Source organism: Pseudopipra pipra, chromosome 1 (assembly GCF_036250125.1).
Source record: "Pseudopipra pipra isolate bDixPip1 chromosome 1, bDixPip1.hap1, whole genome shotgun sequence".
Classification (NCBI taxonomy): domain Eukaryota; kingdom Metazoa; phylum Chordata; class Aves; order Passeriformes; family Pipridae; genus Pseudopipra; species Pseudopipra pipra.
Window position 1 is genome coordinate 140,108,328 of NC_087549.1, and position 7,801 is coordinate 140,116,128.

Consider the following 7,801-nt stretch of genomic DNA (forward strand, 5'->3'; position numbering starts at 1 on the left):
ATGTCTGGCAATATATAAACTGCAATTATTTTGGATAATCTGATTAGTTATTACTTTCTTACTGAGCAGATATATAACAGCAATATACTAATGCAAATATTAAATAGTGTCTATATTACATAGTGTCCCCATAGACAGATTTCTATGGTAAATCATTTAACTTCGTGGGGGAAACGAAAATGGCATAACAGAAAACAATAAGAGGAAAAATCAATGTAAGGTTTTTTAAGCAAAGGTAGAAGTCCCCTGTAGCAGCCTGTAATTTTGACATGGATCTCATTGTTGAACTACACAGGCACTTGATAAGCATTTGCGAAACACCCATGCATTCTTTGCTGAGAATAAACGCCTGAGTTTTATTGAAGGGAAACTGGGAAAGAGATCATAAACCCATCTCCAGTTACCTGAAAAACTGCTTCCTACTAATTTTATGAATCTCCTTAAAGGTCAAAAGCTATCAGCAAAAGATCCAAAAATTGAAACCAGGTCTCTCAAAGCACAGGTGAGCATCCAAACCACTAGATCATGTTTTCTTTAAGTCAGCTGCACTGAAAATCTGATCCCTGAATATCCTGATCACTACAGTCAGTATAAATACTAAGCAGCTAGTCATCTAGAGAATTTGCACAAAGCACTAGAGCAAGTGGGTTATTCCCAGGAGAAATTTTTGCAGCAATTAACATCAGGACTGAATCGCTGCATGTTGTACACAACCACTGTGCAACATCCAGGCAGTCCATAAGGATCACTGGGGTGTGAGAATAAGATTTTATCAGAAACACTTATCATCTATTACCAGAGTCCAAACATCCATCAACAATCACCTTCACCCAACTTGCCAATACATGGAATGATGCCTGTAGCGTACCTGGACCATAGTAGGGGAGATTGGCCCAAATATAGTCACAGCCCCCACTGTTTTCAAAGATGAAGGAATAGAGTGACTACGTCTCAAGGCACTGAGCTGGATTTATTCATATGACAATATCAGTATCAAACTAGAAATCATCTGTTTAAGATCATGTGTTAGACAGGAACAGCATTAAATAACAGACATATGAAAAAGAGACCGTGCTTCAGAACAGATTCAGTGTACAACATACACAGTATGCCATTAAACACAAATGCTTATAAAGAGTCATCCTAAGCATCAAAGAGAGTTTTATAAAAGTTTACGTTCTCATCCCATGGGATGTACAGAACTATGCAGTTTACATAGTTTTACTATCATCCAAAACATCATGTTTCAAATGTATGAGGCACAGCAAAAACAATATAATTCCATTTCCATAGGAACATAAACACCGCTTGTCACTAATGACACGCTTTCCAAACTGTAGCACTCACAGCAATTATACATGTGTACAATTTTAAAGTATTAAAAAGCAAGAGTGTGGAGCCCGCCCATTGTTACTTTGCAATAGGGAATAACATTTGATCTACCCTTGAAAACTATCATAAATATCCTTGCAATAGCTGTAACAGAGGAAGCAGGTGGAATCACTGCCATGTTTTGCCAGGGCCAGCTTGCTGTGCTACTCCCAAAGCTAGCCAATATAGCCAGTGAAGGATTCCCTCCACCCACAGAGAAATGGACAGCAACCTGCTTAGCTCCGCAGCCCAGGGAAGATGCAAAGTTCACACAAATCTGTAATCAAGTGATGCTTTGACTCCAGAGACAGCTGGTAGAAATTAGCTCAGCTTAAGGGATGCCCTGATTTCCAACAAGAATGACCAGAGATGGCCAAATCTTAAAGAGAGAACAAGACTGAACCAGTCTTTGACTGGCTAAATCAAAGATTTTTTTTTTTTGGGGTGGGGGAGGGTTTGTTCTAAGGACAGCTCAGAGAGACTGAATCTTATAGCCCACATGCTCAATTATTATTATATTTTTTCATGACATTATTTGCAAGCATATATTATAAGTTTTATAAAAGTGCAAGGCCCAGCACAGGAAGATATCCTGGATTAAGACATTCCTAGCAGTGTTCTTTTTGCCATCTTCTTGTCGGTCAACCAGCAGCCACACAAGTACCGTTGCTTGGGATCAGCTTATCAGAGCCCCTAAGGGTTTAGCTTAATCATCTGTGCAATTAAACACTATTCACATTTGACAGCCTACAATGGCAATAGTTTTATGTACAAATTTGAAAATCAAGTCTTAAAATCAAATTTTAAGAGGTAGAGGTCCATTTCTGACCCATCAACATAAAATGTTACTGAGTCAGTCATATTCTAAGGCTGGTGGTCCCCTAACAATATTGAAGTAACCAGCTAAAGCTCCAAGGTCTATGTAGAGTGATCTTTGCCTCTTTAGCAGGTCTGACTCTTCTATGCTCCCATTACACAATGAGGAATCTAAAAAGGAAAAAGAGAAAGCACGTCATTATTGCACAAATAGCTACAGCAGTTTATTTTCATGACTGTAGGTATTACTGGAATAATTGGCCTATTATTTGATTTTACTAATCTGTGGTTTAGAAAATTTCATTTTTAAGGACAACATATATCAAACCTCACGAAGAATAACAAATCAACTCTAGGGTAAAGAGAGGTAAGCAGTTAGCAAGTGAAAACAGCAAGTGCGTTCAACTATTTCAAAAAAAGCCTCCATCAGCTGGGACAACTTCCTCATCCATGGAGCTATAGTGATAAAGGAGAGTTTGGTACAAGGAAAAAACCTGTTAACTTTCTGCCAGCTGAAAATTCTGTTTCATCATAGGGCAATTTTCATCTAAACAGATGACATCATCTTTGTCTGGGTGTGATAATACAGAACGAATATGGGACTGTCAGTCTCAGTTTCTTTAGGTCTTTTAAGTCAAGGTCTGAAGAAACCAGACCTGGGTTGCAATAGCAGAATTCCCCTGAATACTTGTATAATGAGTATCTTGGAATCTCAAGCACCTACACTAAAGTTCTAGTTTAATGGTCAAATATTTTTTCGTGTTCAAAACAATTGATTCAGATGGTCTGAGCCTGTCAAAGGATTATGCAACCTCAAGGCAAAATCCAGAAGGTACAACGCCATTCTAAATTCAAAGACTATGATTGATTTAAATGTTAAGTAAATTTGTTGCAACAATCATGCATTACAGCACCTAAAACTTTGCATAGATATCTTTTCAAATACTTATCCCAATTAAATAAACCCCTTATCTGGGGTGACTCTTTCCAGGTCTTCTGTCAGAACCCTCCTAATGTATTTTATAAGTAGAAGAAAATAATTTTGAAGCCTGTTCACAGGTTGCTGGCACTAAATCTCCCTTGGTCTTGATACAATCCAAGGGCACACTGAGTTTCCTACCTGGTTCGTGTATTATCCTCATAAAGCACTTACTAATGCACAAGGGCAACTGTGTTCTATCCTACAGTCATTTTTGTTTTTAAAACAAAAGGGTTTGTACTGCTGACGCTCAGCAACCTTAGTATGGCTTTGCGTGCATCTTTTTCCTTAAGGAGGCAAAAAGATTTGGTGGTGGTGTCTGTTGGACTTTGCTGTTGTTGACAAATCACTAGTATCTATAAAACATCTCTAGTACTGTGGCAAATTAAGGCAATTTGGGGCAACGATCTATACTTAGTGAAGTGCCTCGAATGATTGCCAGGGCTTTTTCAAGAGCCAGTCCTTCCGGAGCTGCAGAATTCAGGCTGAGTTCCTACCCATTGAAGTCAATGGGCGTTTTACAGATCACTTAATGACCTCTGGGTCTGATCTCATCTGATTGGGATTTTCACTGGTCTCTTTCCAGACGCGTTTTGAGTTTCGTTGGCTTCTTAACACTCACCCAAATCAAGATTTGATGAGAAATAAAATCTAAACCTGCAAGGTAAGCAAGCCTGATACCATTACCTGTAATGTTTTCTGGCAACTGCAGCTCCTTCCTCGCGAGTAGTCTTTTCCTTTCAAACAATGCCGAGTCCAGACTCTGGCACCGTGGCTGCTCCTCTGGGGGTGGGTGCAAGGCTTCGTGTTTCAGTAAGTCGGCTGCAGACAGCCTGTGATTAGGATTCCTTTCCAGAGCTGCTTCTAACAACTCTCTCATGGAAGTGCTGCAGTCTTCAGCAATGTCCTCTAAGGGGGGAGCTTGCTTGTGTATCTGTCGGAATGCAAAAAAGACCACTGAAACAGTTATTCCAAAAACAATGGAAGAGGAAGTCACAGATAACCACATGAGTGGTCTGGGAATTCCCCAATTACAACTCAGCACCTCCCTAAGTTGAGCTGATCAATTAGAAAAGAACATGCAACTGCACAAAATCCACCTTCATAAAATCAGATTTTATAATGAATTTAAAAACTCCAAGAAACTTCAAGCAGCCTAAAATCCAGTGCAATGCAAATCACCAGGTTTCTGTGCCACACTGGAAGAACCAGAGATCAAATTTTGCCAGGCTCCAGTTTTTAACTGCAACTTCTAAGCAAAACAGACAAGTAAAAGACAGATGGGCTTGTTTCAATCAAGTCTCACACTGTTCTAACCCTGTCCTTGCAGTAAACCCACGGTCTGTAAATTGCAACACAAATCACAGAGATGACTCCAGCTCAGCCTCTATTTTCCCCTAAATGATCAAAACTCACCTCTTCCCTCCCTCCCCCGAAGCAAAAAAGATGATATCATCTCTCTGACAAATATTTTGGTAGTTTTTATATGACTGGAGTTTTCCCAACACGAGTACAGGAAACTCTTCAACTGAAACTGAGCTACGGTTTTGCTAAGGACACTTACAATGTAGAGGTAGGATGGATATGCAGAACGAGGATATCTGTTCACCCAGGGTGGGATTCCCGTTTGCATATGAATGATTGTAGCTCCCATGCTGTAGATGTCTGCTTTTGTTGTGTGGCCTCTGCAGAGGATAACTTCAGGGCTCATGTAAATCTGTGGAGAATAGTAAAAACAAAGATTAGTCATTAAGGGAAAACAACAAGCAAAGATTAATTGTGACATTTTGTGATTGTGACATTTTGAGAAACCCCCCTCTAAATGGATGCATGCCAATAGTACCTGAAGCCTAAAGACCAAGCACCATCTGGGGAATGAGATTTTTGTGCTCTGCACAATACCACAGTCAAAGATATGGCACCTGGACAAACTCATATTCCAAGTCTGCCCTCCCCAGACAGACCACAGCTCAGCAGCTATGGGACTTGGCTGAGCTGTTCAAGCCATGGCTCTGCTTCTTTCAGCTGGGCAGCAGAAACCTCATCCCTCCACAGCAAAAGGAGTGCCAGTTTGGTTTGTGGGGCACTGCTGGCATTGCTCCATTCTACATGAACAACATGGGTGTGCACTTGGCTAAAGAGAGAGAGAGACCTGCACTGACAGCTATTGAGGTGTGGGTAGGAGTCCACTCTTCAAATCCCTGTTACACTGGATACCATACAATCTTCTAAACAGAACTGACAGATAAACAGCCTCCCGACTTCCTTACTCATCTTCTTATCCAATAACCTGCATATTGAAGCATTATCCTAAGAAATGGGATAATGAGGAACAAGTCAGGCCTAGGCAAAGTATAAATTAAAAGTCAGGTCCCTTAAGCCCTGTTGCATGCCCTTCCCACCAGATTACCCCCCAGAGCACCTAGCACAAGCATCCCTCTTCTATCCTTTTTTCAAACCAAAAATTTGAATCTTGTCTAAACCAAAATACAGTTTTCATTCAAACATTTCACTGAAACATTTGAATTTGTCAAGACTGAAGAAGGACCTGCTGGGAAGCTCCTGCCAGCTCCAAGCAGTTCGGAGTGCTGCTGGAGGAGAACCAGACAGACAGGATGCAGGAGGCACACCCCATGGCTGGCAGGAGCTGCCTGCACATTTCTGCCACCGCCACTGGATCAGGGAGCAGATTTCAACACAACGTGGGCACAGTCCACGGCACACTAGGTTAGCAAGCCACAGTATTTGCTTCTGGTTTCTACTTTTCCCTCAGCCAATTTCCCTCTAAAGGAGTCAAACAAACTTTAATTAGTTCAAGTCATCCTGTCACAAAGAATCACATTAAAAGTCATTAACTGACACAAGGGCAGGAAGTTAAGTCATCACCACATGGTTCAACTACTTATTAGCACAGATCGAGAACGGCTGCAGGGCTCACGCAAATTCCAAGGAATATTTCCCAGTAAATCACATACCAAATCTGCAAACAGAACTTCTGACTGGAAGTGTGTGCAAAGGTTCAACAAGTGCCTGCAGCTGCTACAGACTCCTATCCACTGCTTTCCTCAGGGCTAAGACAGAATCTCAGTGTGACTGCACATCTACCTTTAAGTCTCATAAGGAGCAAAGGACAGAATTTCTCATCTCATAAAAAAAAGTCTTTGGCAAATACAGCACAACTTGAGTGAAATCTATATAAACAAAAAGCAGCTGCCTTTATGAGGGGAAAAAGGATGCTGGTACAAGATCCTGTCTGCAGTTAAAGTGTGAAAATGGTCAGGATGCACCTGGATTGCACAGGGACAAAATGCAGAAATGATATGTGCACCCAGGCTCTGATTTTAGACTGGTCTAAGACTGTTGTCACCAAAGCAGACAGCCCAAAGCCATGGATACCTTCCCATTTTCATTCCTTCTGACTGCTGGGCTGGCACTTGCCTGATAGTCAGACCAAGACACAGACCAGCTAAAAACCAGTCCTTTATTCATGCTGGGCTAGTTTTAGTTTAGCATTCCTAAAAATGAATCACACCTTCCACACTCAAACTTTAGCAGATAACTTTTTCCTCCCCTCAAATAGTGATAAACTGAAGCTTACATCTTTTAACAAAGTGACAGAGGCATAACAGAAAGTGTAGCAACTGCCTAGCAAAAGTATTTCCTGCAGAGCAGTTTCATCACAACCACAGTTTATTGTGCTGTATGACTTGTACGCAAAAGCAGAAACACCAGGTTTTTCACAATACACAAACTAAACAAAATTTAACTACCTTTCAATCATTTTGGACCAAACTGTAACTACTCATTTTCACAAACACAATGAAGATTCACTATATTCAGACTTCCTTTGCTATAGAAATGAACAAAGATCCTAACTCCCAGAGGAGAACACACACAGAAGAAAGATAACTCCACCTGCCGCTTCCCTCAAGGACACAACTCCCTGCCAATACCAAATGTAAAAGAAACCAGCCAGCTCTCAGGCACGATGCTGCATGGCAGTGACAGTCCTAATCACAACTGTATGAAGAAACAGCACTCTTGAACAACTGCACCACTTCTTAAGGCTGCATAATAGATGTATGTAAAATGTGGGAGGACTTTGGAGAGTCAAGACCTTACTTTGAAAAAAAAAAAATAAAATCAAGAAATCCAGACTACAAAAGGCATTTATGGGGGACTGGACTAGGGACTGTGGAGAGGAAGTTGCCTAGAAGGAGGACTGTGAGCAGAAAAGCCTATAGGAATGTAATGAATCCTAGTCTATAAGTCTTTGATTGGTGTCTGAAAATCCCCTTTCCCAGTGCTCTCTCTCCAACCTCACTTCTGGCCTGCAGTGCTGTGGCAGGACTGCCACTTCCAAGGACTAGCTACTGCTCCCCCGAGACACTAAACACCAAACACAGCCATATTTCAGGGTTGTGGGGATTATCAACTTTCTGTGGACATGACTGCAGGTGCTCGACTGCGCAGAATCATTTTCCTCCTGCTAAATGAAAGGCTAAGTGTTTGTCACTTGGTAAAGTGAAAACAGTGAAGTGTTTTTCACTTTTCATTTGTTCTTACCAACATGAACTTCACCTGCCCTCCAAGACCCAGGAATTGATCATCAACAGTCTGCTCCACAAACCTGGA